Here is a 14264-nt window from a genome sequence, read left to right as displayed (position 1 = left end):
TGTCACCGTTTTGATCACACTGGCAACTTATAACATGTTTCTATTGAGTCCCCTGCATTTTACTGGTAAAAGTGTTCGCTGTCAAATAGCGGCAAAAGACGGATAGCTGTCAGTTTCCATTGCTTAGGCCAAAAAAAATAAATTGTTTGGTTGCCCTTCCGAGACAAAAATTTGTAAGGTCGGTAGGTTGATCCTTTTTTTCTTTTCTTTTTTTCATGTACTCTTCCTCGATTTTCCTCCATTTTGAAAAGGCTAGTATTGACAAATGCTTGAATATTTTATGGTAAAAAAATTGTGTGTTTTTGGACTGGATTTAAATGGAAATACTTCTTGTTTTCAATCAAATATGCATTTAATAAATAAAATGAGTGAATAAGAAATTAAAAAAATCCTTGATTCTGTCCAAATTTAAGGTTTCTTCTAAAAAAGTGATTGGGGGAAAAAAACACCAACCGACCCAAGATTTCCAATTCTTGCGGTCGGTCGGTTGAGGGCAACCAAACATTTTTTTCAGCCTTACTCGTAAATCTCTGCTATAAAATGCAGCACATCGCTTGACGATGCAGAAGTCAATTTCGCGATCACATGGTCTCAATCAACTTCTGTTTCCTTGCCTGTATGCACACTCTGTAGGAATGGAGTGAGTTTTTATATGGCGTTCACCAGTAAGTGTCCCTGCTATTTTTCTTCCTCAAGAAGGAAAATGTTACTCTTCCCGGTAATCGCAGTGGGAATAATTTTGTGTATAGGCCTTATCAGGGTTGTAGCTAGCCCAAGTTGAGCATGTTCAGTGCCTGCTAATTTTACTATCCAATTCATGAATTGGATAGTAAAATTGGGATTTTTTTACTTCCAAAACATTTGATTTTGACCATTGCAATCTAAGTGTGTTCTGGGACCATTTGTCAGAATTTACACAGATAGATATAATTTTTGCACAGGTAGATATTTTCTAAACATAGGAAAGCTTATTCTAATACACTCAGCTTCGTTCCGATGTGCTGCATCGAGTGCCGAGCTGTCAACAAAGCTCGGCAAAGCTCGACGTATGTGATATCACAGACCCCCGTATGTGATATCACAGACCCCCGTATGTGAAATCACTGACCCGTCTTTGAAATCAGAGACGTCCGGTTATTACGAGTGCCCCCGAACTGATATACTACCAGTACTCTTGGCTTGCAGATCACAAAATAAATGTTTTGTGTAGTAAAAATACAGAGTGTATTAAAAATGATGGGCATGCCCAAATCCCTGCCTGATTCATCAACAGTTGTGATACTAAAATATGTAATAAGAGTGAACCTACTTTTGCTGTTGGCTTCATATAGGTCACAGAAGCCCAGGGGGTCACTCCCATTGTGGCCTGAGTGCATTTGGGGAAAGTGGACTTTTTTCCAAAGGGGGGGGGGCGATTTTGTGAAAAGTGGACTTTTCTCCCCAAATTTGGACCTTTTTTGACCAAAAAACCCACAAAAAACTGATTTTTTTGCTTGCTACGCTCGCAAATTCTTAAATTTTGGGACTTTTTGTATACTTTTGCAAATTTGGGGAGGTGCGGTCGCACCACCCCTGGGTACGGGCCTGCCTGTACACCATCCGCGATAATCAACTTTTGAAAAGCACCCTAAACAATGATTTAACCCTTGGCTAAAACGATACCCTAAACAGGTAACACGCGCCTGTTTTCACACCCTAAACAGGATTTTATTCCTTGCGTCATACCCTAAATTTCATTTCCGCGTATTAGCAATTGCAAGTTTGCTACCCTTTTTTCCAATTTTTCATGTTTTTGACACCCACGAAAAACTACCCTTTTTCCGCATTTTTATTATCGCGGATGGTGTACAGGCCACAATGGGAGTGAACCCCCCGGACACAGAAGGAGGTTGTGTGTCATTCAAAATGCAATGACATCTTGAAACACCTTGTTTTAATCAACACCTAGATACATGATAAAGTAGCTTAACTCTCTTCACGCGGGTGTCGACTGCAGACGACAAGTTTCAAAAAAAATTTAGAAATTCAAAAATTTCAGAAATGTAAATTTTCATGACCATATTTGGAATCAGCATGAAAAATGCATTAAAATGAGTACAAACAAGCCTAGTATTTATTCAGTAGTTCTTAAGATAGCTCTTGATATTTTGAGAAAATATTTCAAAACTTGAACTTTTTCCATGGAGGCGCATGGATAGCACGCAGAGCATTAACAAGTGGCTCTTACAAATCAGTTGCGCTATTCCAATTGAAATCTATATACCCTCTGTGGAAGACATGACCATAAGCTTCCACACAGGGAGTGTGAATTTCAAATGGGGGTACCTGAATGTGTGACTCCATAATCTTATACACCCTCCGTGGGAGATTATGGTCATGTCTTCCATAGGGGGTGTATGGATTTCATTTGGAATAGCCTTTTGTCATCATTGGTTGCCTGATGTCAAGCATGTCTCAAGTGAGTGTAAATACAACCTATTAATAGCCCAAAGAAGAGACAAGACCAAATTGAAAATGAAGCATTTTATAGTGATGTCTACCGGGGGGGTGGCGGGGGGTACTCAAGTTTGGTTTGGGTAGGGACGTGCCGCTGAGAATTTGAAAGTGGACCCATAAATATACCAATTTTCCAAGAAATTTGGACCCATTGATATACCAAAAGTCAAAATTTTCGGCCGAATTTAACCCAAATTGTCTTAGTTTTTACAAATGTTCCCAAAATTTTGGGAAAATTATGGCTAGATTAAGGAAAAATTGGGCTGTTTTCCAAAAAAAATTGAGAAAATTTAAAAAAAAGGACCCATTCATATACCAAAATAGGCTTTGAAAAAGGGGTCATTGATATACCAAAAGGCTGAAAATGCTACCCATATTTGCGGCACGTCCCCGCATGGTCATTTGTACTGAGTACCCCCCGGGGATGTCTATACATTATCTCCTACATAAGTAATATTTTATGCTAAAAATACATAGTGAACGAATGCCCTATGTGCAAAAGCTGCCAGGTGCCATAGTTATAGATGTGTACAATACAGAATGCAGCAGTAGGGGTACATGTAGATAATGGGAATTTTTGAATCGTCCCTTTCCGGAGCATTTTTAGATGCGCTTGCAATAATATAGGTTTTCTCAGTGAATTTAGCACATTTTTCGTTGTATTTAATATCCCGTTAAGTTTGAATTTGTTAAATAAAATTTCGAAGTGTCTGTTTGTAAACTTTAATTTCGTCTTTGGTCAAATGATGTCGAAAACGTTTTGTGTTTGCTGGGCCCCTTTGTTTCGCTGCCATCTTATTGTAATAACTGTTATTTGGTCAGAATAAATTTAGACATGCCTGTTTGGATCTATATCAGCAAGGTGAGAACTCAAGACCAGTGGTTCAAATCTAAGCTGCAATCCAAAAACGAAGGCCTACAATGCATTATTATAACATATGGCTGATGAATTGGTTTGATCAAACCATGAAAATTAATGAACAAAGACTAATTATATTTGTGCAAGTAGCCAAGTACTGTCCATGCAACAGGTGAGACGATTCCAATGCACTCTGGGACAAAATTAAATGAACATTATGATTCTTTTTGATCAAAATATGAATTTATTTGACCAAAGATGAAATTTAAGTTTACAAATAGACACTTCCAAATTTTATGGACGAATTCAAACTTAACAGGACATTAAATATAACGAAAAATGTGTTAAATTAACTGAGCAAAATGATATGCTGCAGTAATTCATTTGGAACATGTTTTATTGTTTGAATCCATATATAACCCTGTAAAAATAGCAAATAATGAAATGATGCCAAATAATGAATAATGAAATGTGACCTTGTCCCCTTCTCAAGATCTCCAAGCGGAAACTATGAATTCATTGCCGATGGCCTAATCACCAGACATTTGTCTAAATTTAGGTATTGGGTAAATGAATCATGAGAGTGCCCTGTGTTTTGGAGGGGTTGTTGGTTGGTGACCATATAGCTTGCAGTCTATATGTTGTTTACAAAGTTACCTATATCAAGTAACACTCAATACCGTAAAACCCCGTCTACAAGCATATAGAGTGCTTCTGAGGAAAGCTACATTAATCCAGGCGCCATTATGGAGTATGAGCAAATAAATTACAGATCCAAGCATATACAAACAAGTATTATTTTAAGACCAATCTATTGTATTGGTATATTTACGCTGGCTTCGAATTAATTTAGCTTTCATAAAAAACACTATGTATGCTTGTAGACGGGGTTTTACGGTATTTACACACAAAGAATAATAATAATAATAATAATGGAGGGTTCTTAGTAGGTGTGCAATCTTCAAAAGAACTCAGGCGCACAAACAATAAAGACAAACAAGTTACATATATGTGAATCCGGAAAAGCATGAAGAAAAAGATGAGTTTTAAGTTGCTTTTTGAACTGAGTAAACGAATGTGTGTTACAGATGCTGTTTGGTAGCGAATTCCAAACAGCCGGAGCAGCGAAATGAAAGGAGCGTTCACCAGCCGATTTAAGATTAACACGGGGAGATTTTAATAATCTTTCAGTAGAAGATCAAAGTGATTGAGCTAGTTTGTACGTGCAGAGCGTAGCAGACAGATAAGTTGGTAAAGTATCTTCAAAGTGCCGAAAAGCAAGAACAGCTAACTTATACTGAATCCGAAATTCTAAAGGCAGCCAGTGAAGCTCATTATATGACGGGGATGATATGCTCATACTTCCTTTTCTTCATGATTAAACGGGCCACGCAATTTTGTATTCTTTGAAGTCTGTTAAGTTGGTCAGTGGTGATTCCAGTCAGGGACGAGTTACACAAGTCAAGACGTCATCTTTCCTGTTGCACAAATATTTTTCGGAAAAAATGATTATCTTTAATACGAAAAGTCATAATTTTCAAATGATTGGTGGCGAACATGCACTTAAGGGATCCAGAATGAGCGTTTATTGCGTTTCGACAGTATTCTTGTGGGACGTGAGAGCACCTCAGACCTATCGAATTGCATTCTGAATACTGAAGCATGTCTTTCTGATATCAAATAATTTTCATTTTTGAAAATCACAATATAATACAAATTTTATGACAAATTATAAAAATTTGATATTTTTCAAATTTTTGATATATAACAGTCCTCGAAGTAAATTATATAAATCTAATGATATGTTCTTAAAGTGTATGTAGCTGGGAGGAAAAGCCGACGGTCAATTGAAAATTTTGACCTTTCATATTGAAGATCTGGATTTTTTTCCAAAAAAGACCTAATTTTTTTTGGTGTTTTGGGGAAAAAAATCCATATCTCCAATACGAAAGGTCACAATTTTCAATTGCTCATCGGCTTTTCATCCCACCTACATACACTTTAAGTATAAATCATCAGATTTGTAAAGTTTACTTCGAGTACTGCTAAATATCAAAAATATCAATTTTTAATGATTTGCCATAAAATGTGTATTAAATTGCGAATTTCAAAAAATCAAAATTATTTGATATCAGAAGGACATTCTTCGTATTCAGAATGCAATTCGATATGCCTGATGTGCTCTAATGTCCCAAAATAAATACTGTCCAAACGTTCATACCCCTTCCCTTAAACATCTTCATGTCGGACATTTTTTTTCGATGGAATAATTCAAGATTTTGAATGAAATAAAAAATAAAAAGGACAAGCAAGCAATCTTTTATGGGTTGCTTTATCAGTATCATTGTTGAGCATTGTTCGTTCAAATGTTGTACATTCAGCAGGATTGTTGACGGGGTTGATGACCAGCTAGCTATTCATAAAGTGACAATCACAGATGCTCTGTACATACACTATGGACCACAATGGCCTCATCCCAATGGCATAGTTCAATAACCTCAATTAAACAGTGGTAGTGCAACATTTGACCTCAAGTTGCCGAGTATGAGTTTTTGTTCCCAAATTTTCAAAGGTCATTCAATGAATGTACAAATGTATTGGGGTTAAAGAACTGTGCCCTGATAGATGAGCATGTTGTGGATCCTAGTGATAATATTTTGTGTTACTTATCCATAATCAGGAATCATAAATAGGCCATTATCAATTAGAGGTTAATGACTGCGCATCAGTTGTTTTTATTTAAGGTATTGTGAAAAATCTCATTTGCTGTGGGACTATTGCATGTACTAATGATACAGGTATTAATACCGGTAATAATATTGTGTTCTTATAATAATATTTTATTCATATATAAATGTTCAATTCCTGGCCAGAGGATGATTTAAGGAAGCCCCATCATGCACTGTAAAAGTGTTATCACTAGAGTTTCAACTGCCACTTTACTTTTCAAATCCCATTGAACTCTGTGCAAAAGATGTTGTTTTAGAATTGCCCGTGTGTCATTATTAGTTGGTCGATTTCAGATCTAAAGTGATGTATGCATGAAGGATAATCCACACCTTCTGTAGATAACATAAAATGTGAAATCGACCAACCTTTAGAAGGTGTTTTTATTGTAAATATATCTGTCCAAATTCAAATTTAACCATGCACGTGTGTATGCAGTGGGCGGGCAGTGGCGTCATGTTCACTCACACAGCTGTGCTAACCGCAAGACTTGCTGGGAAGTGCTTAAATCATCCTCTGATTCCTGGCAGTGGTAACTTGCAAGGAAGGGTACTGATGTGGGGAAAAAGTCTCAGACTTCTACTTTCCCCATGGTGCATTTGAAGCTATAGGTACATATGAACCATGAGAGTAGTCCATCCTTCAGAGGGGATGTCAAGCCAGAAAATCACAATTCCCAACCAAATCTGTCGGTGTCCTGATTGGGCACTGATTGATGGTTTAGTGCCCCCTTAATAGAGGTGTCAGGTATTGTTCCCATATCAACAAGTTCAAAGACCGATTCATGTACTTGACTTTGGAAACATTTAAGCAAATATCATTTATAAATAGAACAAGACATAATCATGTTATATTGTTGCAGTCAGCTGCCTGTCCTTTGCTCATCGGCCCTCTGTATGTCCAATGGTACTGGTAAGGCTTACAGTGAAGTGATTTGGTGGAGGGGTAGCAATTTTTCAAATTCCAGTAGGTTTTCATTGTAAAATATGCAAATTTGGTATGGCTATATACATAGCTATCCATGGCTGTACATAGCTATGCATGGCTATACATAGCTATGCATGGCTATACATAACTATGCATGGCTATACATAACTATGCATGGCTATACATAGCTATGCATGGCTATACATAGCTATGCATGGCTATACATAGCTATGCATGGCTATACATAGCTATGCATGGTATTCCTGACCATAACCCATAACAAATGAGCTACAGCACCAGTGGTGCTCTTGTTAAATTTCCGTCCATCTGGGGATGCGAGTGCAATTTCTTGGAACTGGTCTTCAAATTTCCCTTAGAGGTTTTTGTTGCAAAAAATTCTTTATAATTTTATTTTTCAACCCAGCTCAAAGTAAAATCGCCCCAGTTAAAATGATGCGTGTCAAGGCAGCCGATGCTTTGTGTGCATCAAGAACCGTGCAACTCAAAAACTGTGAAATTCTCTAGTTTGGCACATTTCGAATACTGCCTCTAAGTTAGCCATGGTTACCTAGAATAAGGGGCAAATTGAATTACATTACTACCAACTGTATGATAAAAAATGTCAGTTACTGTACAAGGGGTGATTTTTGATAATTTTGATCAATAATTAATGAATCAATAATTTTGATACTTCCAAGAAGTTGAAATAATTTGAGCTTACGTTTATCATTAGTTTCAGGTTTTCTTTGTGGAGCATGAAAATTGATACAGAAATGTTCACTTTTACAGTACATCTGAAAAGAAATTGGGCTGTTCCAGTTGAACTCCATACACCCACATAATCTTACACACATTTCAAATGGGTTTACCTGAATGGGTGAATCCATTTGAAATGTACACCCCCTGTGTGGGCAATTTAGGTCGTGTCTTCCATCGGTCAGTCGGCATGACGTCACTTGCAATAGATAGCTTCTTTGTATTGGTTGTTTTTGCCATGATTTGGCTATTCCATCTTGCGCCCTTACTGTTGTACTCAATGTTTTCTGTGCTGAGAAAGTTGCCAAAGTACAAACCAAATCTGTGACATCGGAGGTCGATGCTTTGCGTCACACGCACTGCGTGTTAAAACATGCAACGCATAAAGTGCGTAGTGCGCTCGGCAAGTATAAATCGCGCCGCAATTGGGGCGCTAAACTAAAGAAGCATTTGCACACGCATTGCACCGAAATAATTATTCTCATACCGATTTCCGAGGTCTATTTATTTACTTTGTACTTCTATGTGGACAGACTAGGATTTTGCGAGGATGTTCCCTTTAACAGAGAAGTAGGTAAAAAAAAAAAAAAAATGTTGACATTTATATAGCGCCTTTCATGTGTATCAAAGCGCTTTACATTTATTCCGCCGTCGTTAGAATATGTCAGCTGCCATACAATGCCCAAGGCATGCTCATACCTTTAGGCGGCTCAATGGACAATATCCCTAACAGCTCCCCATTTCACCCCTGGGTAGAGAGAGGCAAGTGAGATAAAGTGCCTTGCCCAAGTGCACAACACGATGGCACCGCCGGGGCTCGAACTCGCAACCCTCTGATTGCGAGGTAGAGCCCGTACCGCTGCGCCACCGTGCCCCCAGGGTAAGTGCAATAGATGGTACAACCCTGACCAAGAGAATAGGGGTTGTATGGATTTCAACTGGAGTGACCCAGTGCAGGATACAGTGAAGCTGAGTAAAAACAAATGACAAGAATGTTTACAACATATTACATTCAAGAATCGTTCTATTCTATTTTCTTTATATACAGATTAAAACAATGGAATGTGACCAGTCTCTCCTTCACATCGTGTCTCCTTCACGTAGTCTACCTGTGTCACTTCACCATGGTCAACTCCCACAAGCTGGAACAAGTACAAGAGCTGAGTAAGAAACTGTTTTAGTCAAAGCGAAATGATATTGATCATTTTTAGGAAAGATAATAGAATGGGATGAGGTGATACTGTACACTGTAGCATTACCCTCTGTGTCCCACTCAATGAAGTCCTCCCCCTTCTCAGAACCAAAGACATGCAATAGTGAATGCTGCAACATACACAGAGGGCATTATTTTAAATCCGGCGCGATTTATTGAGAGCTAATTCAACCATAAAATGATATTTTTTTAAACAGTTGTGATGATTCCTGCAGAAAGTTAGTGAGTGGCCAGCACTAGGATCCACAACATGCTCATCTATCAGGGCACATTTCATTAACCCCAATACAGTTGCACATTCATTGAATGACCTTTGAAAATTTGGGTACACAAACTCATACTCTGCAACTTGAGGTCAAATTTTGCTCTATGGTTGCTTAATTGAGCTTATTGAACTATGGCATTGGGATGAGGCCATTGTGGTCCATAGTGCAGGCAGGATCTGTAGGGATGTTCAATTCTCCATTGGTTTACATGTGATTTTGAAATACAAAGCCAAAAAATCCAAGATTGCTGTGACAAATGTTTTTTGCATTCTTATCCTATGGAATTCAAAAACGTATAAAAAATAAAACAACCCCCAGTGAAGTATTTTTGAAGTTTTACTTGATAATCAACTATTTTTTGACAGCCTCGTACATTGTACGACATCATCCGTCATCTGCAAGGCAAGAGAAAAGCTTATATTTTTGTTTTATTTATTATTATAAATGTACAGTGGCATTATAAAACCAGTGTTGTATTTCAGTATTAAATTGAAGAGTTGTAAACATAAAAAAGATAAATGCCATGGTTACCTTGCGTTATTTTTCATCAATATATTGTTGAGTATTATTTTACTTCTCAGGGTGTTCATATTTTGATCACCTGATTAGTGACTCTCCCTATATAATTATTGTTAATACTCATTAGGCCCTTCACAATTGATTCTGAGTTTACTGTTCAAGATTTTAAAAATAGTACGAGGTGACTTTTAATTATTAATTATTAATTATCTATTATTTTCTTTATTTAGTATTAGTTATCGCAACCAATTATCAAACCGTTTTGACGGGAGTCGGCATTTAATTATTTTATTAATATGCTTACTTTTACACATAGTATCAGGTGCAGTTATGCTGTTTGTTTATTCATCATTACTGTTGATATGATTCATGTTAGAAAGTAGCAAGTAAAAGTCATTAAAAGTTATTTTAAAGGACAAAATCCAAAATAAAAATAAAATAATTAAATATTTTGCAATTTTCAATTTTGGACGCGGGCGTTAACAGTAAACTAAGAATTTAATATGAAGGGCCTTAACAATATTAAGACAAGGCAGCCTGATGATAGAGGGCTTTAAGAAATGACATCAGTAATGACGACTCCTTTGTTGTAGCCTTTTTCATCTGATCTCTTCTATTGCCATTGTGAACTATTCTATTTTATATAACTTGTATGGCTAATCACTTTTGATTATTTTTGCTATTTTTAGCAAAAAGACTATGGGACAACAATAATCCATTTCCATTGCACTCACGCACAGCTACCATGGCAATGCTGACAAACGCGGGCGTATAGCACTCGTTGTGATTAGGCAAAAAAAAAAGGTTTGTCTCAAAGCTTGTACGCGCATTTGTAAAATGGCGCAATTTGACAAAAAAGAAATGCGGAAATTTTTTTTATTTCAAAGATTTTTTTTTATAGTTTTTCCAGAAAAAACTTTTTCTCAAAATACCATGAAAAAGTCGGGAATAAATTTTTTTTTTTTTTAATCGCATTTCGCATTTGTTTTTAAATTTCTCGTGAGCTTTGAGACAACCTTTTTTTTGTTTTGGCCTTACCTCGACTCAACCATTGTAGGTATGGGTGTTGTTTAGATATTTATTTTTTTCATTTATTTTATTTTCCTGGGGATTTATAAAATTAAGTGGAAGAAAAGGAATTTATACTGAGTTATATAAAACAAATTTTGAATGTTTTTATTCGTTCAATGGAAAAATGTTTTCATTTGGTGAAATATGAAGTGTTCCATAATAGAACAGTCCATCCATATTTCAACCCATTATTATATTCTTACCATTGAACTCATAAACATTTAATATTTGTATATTATTCTATTCTATGAACAAGTCATTGGTTTATTCTGTTTTGTTTTTCTTTTCAAGATGTACCGTATTTCGTCAAATAGTCGCCACCCCCCCCCCCTCAAATAAACGCCCCCACCACTTTTTTCAACCAAGATGTTTCAAAAATGCCAATATTTCCATGCTATCTTGTGTAGTAAGCTTACCAAGTTGCGCACATGGTCGATAATAGCGTCAATAATTGGCGAAAATCTGGATCAGAAACCCGGAAGTGAGCCAGAAGTCCGTGTTTCTAGTTCATAGTTCGTCATTTTAGCGTGTGTTTTTAGTTTACCTAATGATTTTAACGGGAATTATCGTTCTAAAATTGACCTTTAATAAACGCCGCCCCCCCCCTTGGGAAAATGTAACGCCCCCGGGGGCGTTTATTTGACAAAATACGGTATGTAATAATGTCAAAAAAAAGTTAAGAAACATTTACCCCATTGGGCAGAAGTGGTAATCAATATTTTCAAAAGGGTGTACCAAGTTGGCAGTTGGGTAATACAAAGATTATACAATGCAAATGTTTTTTTAAATATTTTCAAATGTCGCAAAACGTTAATGTAATTTGTGACATGATCAAGGGGAATGAGTCACATGTTGACCGTGGTCAAAAATGAGTTATACATATGTTTCTAAAGAGCTTTCATAAACTGACTTTTACGACTTTTATTTGCAAAGTAACGTTCATTTATCAATCACTGAAAACAATATAAAACAAAAGAATTCTAACACTTTCTTTGCCAATATCTCAAAATCAATATTAGACTCCTTTCTCTTGATTGTGTCACATTTTTATCATTGAAAAAGACAAGTTATCATGTTTTGTAAGAAATGTTGAAATGTTTTAACCAGGTATCTGTGTTTGCCAACCATAACCATTGCCTGTGGCTGCACTTTATATAAACTGGTCACAGTAAGTTAATTGGACTCTATTGTAATACATGTGTTTATTATGGGGGCCAGAAATGAAGAAACTAGTTCCAGTCTTGTGTCACCTGTCAATCAAACTCACAAACAGTTTGTTTACAAGTTGTCCTTGACCATTCAAATTTCAGAACACATGTCTTGTGAAGACACCATGTCAACAATACCTTCGTGTAGAAAAGTTGATTTTTGCCAAGTAAAAGTCCCGATAAAGGCACCAGATGAAGCAACCTTAATGCGCTACTACAAATCATGGGCTGTGTGGAGTTGATTATCAGATGGCATCTAGTTTCTTTATATCTCACTAATAGAGGGCGCTGTTGAAAAATGTCAAAGGTCACCAAAGGTCATCCATACAAACAACACATCATGTATGTAACTTGGGAATGTTGTCAATTTAATCTTTTAAGCATCAAATTTCTTATGTATTTTATTGAACATTCGTACATTTACAGTGCCGATTTCTCCCAATGACGAAAAATGTGCCATTGACCGTTTTTATACTGGGCCACTCAATTATGATCAATACACAGGATAAGAGTAAGAGCACCAAAGTCTAACCCTATATGGCTGTAGCCTGTTAAAATATCACATGCAGCACATGTCCAAGTGATCCCAATTTTGAACCAAAAATATGTAAAAATCTGTGTATCATGTTTATGGAATCTTTGCACTTTGTATTTAACAAAAACCAGTCAGACACACAGTACATTTATTTTAAAAAACTTGTATAAAAAATGTAAGTATAATAAATTGATAGCAATATAACTGAAGGAGATAGTGTTGCTCTTTTTCTTTGTCCATTGGTTTTTATACAGCCTAGAAATTATCCACAAAGCATAGAAGAGCATTTTAGATGTTGCAATTGCCAACAGTATTAGAAACGAGGAGGCATGCCCCAGCAAACACAAACGTTTTTGACATTATTCGCAAAAAGCTTGCCAGAAAACATTTCAATGTTGGATTATTAAAACTTTTCATAACAATAACATTCAAAAACAGGTTTGAACACTTACAGCAAAATATTCTAACATAATCTTATTTAAGTGTTAACAAAAAAAAATGTTTGCAAAATAAATTTTTCAATTAAACATAACAACAATAACATACCAACATTTCAAAAATGCTGTTGTAGTGTGTTTTCATACAAAACGTTTTACCCGACATTTAATGTTGTTCTTAAACACTTGAGAACGTTCCTGCAATCTTATTGGTTCTTACCCGTGTGATATTACATGATATCATTCGGGTTAGCGTGTGTGCATCAACGCGATACACATACTCGCTATTTGTACCAATCGGAGATGCATAGCAACAACGGGACTGATCGATTTTAAGGCCTAGGTAGTTCCTTGTAAAATGTAGGATTTAATGTGATTAAAATTTGTAGTACTTACGATATTTCTATTTGAATTGAAGTGTTTAAGGTGGTATTGGATGCATTTTCTAGAAATTAGAAAATGCTTTGAGCATGTTTTAAACATATTAATTGAGTAGGGTAAAGTACACTTATTAATATGCCTTTTGTTTGCAGCAAATCGGACATACGGTTGCCAAAATATATCAATTTATATTTTCTTTGCAGCCTATTGTTTTTGTCAATAATCAATATAGTTAATGAGCTAAAAGGACTGTAAAGGTACAATTTTGCCAATATTTTGCTAAAAATCAATGCATAAATGTTCATGGTACTTTTATTTTGCATACTGTTGCCCTGAAACTTGGTCAAAGTGTTTCTAATATGTTCTAATGTATTATATAGTGAAGCCGCCCCCTAATTTGCATATTTGCATAATTAATGAGCTAATTTGCATAAATGCTAATTAATTATGCAAATATGCAAATTAGGGGGTGGCTTCACTATATAATACATTAGAACATATTAGAAACACTTTGACCAAGTTTCAGGGCAAAATTATGCAAAATAAAAGTACCCTGAACATTTATGCATGGATTTTTAGCAAAATATTGGCAAAAATTATATGTAAATGAGCTTCTCCAGACATTTTAGCTCATTAACTTGATTGATTATTGATAAAAACAATAAGATACAAAGAAAATATAAATTGATATATTTTGATAACCGTATGTCCGATTGACTCCAAACAAAAGGCATATTGATCAGTGTACTTTGCTCTACTCAATTAATCTGTTTAAAACATGTTTAGAGCACTTTTATAATGCCTCCATAACCACCTTAAGAATGAGACTAAAGGTATTGTTTTTAGCAGCTGTCGTGCATCTATCGTCT

At 35.9% G+C, this 14264-nt stretch overlaps 1 protein-coding gene across 2 annotated transcripts in view; it reads left to right on the top strand.

Moving 5' to 3' along the window:
• LOC140157560 (2-oxoisovalerate dehydrogenase subunit beta, mitochondrial-like) overlaps positions 1–9892 on the top strand; it is a 66121-nt gene extending 56229 nt beyond the window's left edge. For both annotated transcript variants that reach the window (XM_072180792.1, XM_072180793.1), the window contains exon 11: positions 8814–9892. The gene's annotated coding sequence lies outside the window, so the exon portion shown is untranslated. The remainder of the gene's footprint in view (positions 1–8813) is intronic.
• The last annotated feature ends 4372 nt before the right edge of the window (positions 9893–14264 follow it).

Source organism: Amphiura filiformis, chromosome 7, assembly GCF_039555335.1.
Source record: "Amphiura filiformis chromosome 7, Afil_fr2py, whole genome shotgun sequence".
Classification (NCBI taxonomy): domain Eukaryota; kingdom Metazoa; phylum Echinodermata; class Ophiuroidea; order Amphilepidida; family Amphiuridae; genus Amphiura; species Amphiura filiformis.
The sequence above is the reverse complement of the archived record's forward strand: the minus strand, read 5'-3'. Positions and strand labels throughout refer to the sequence as shown.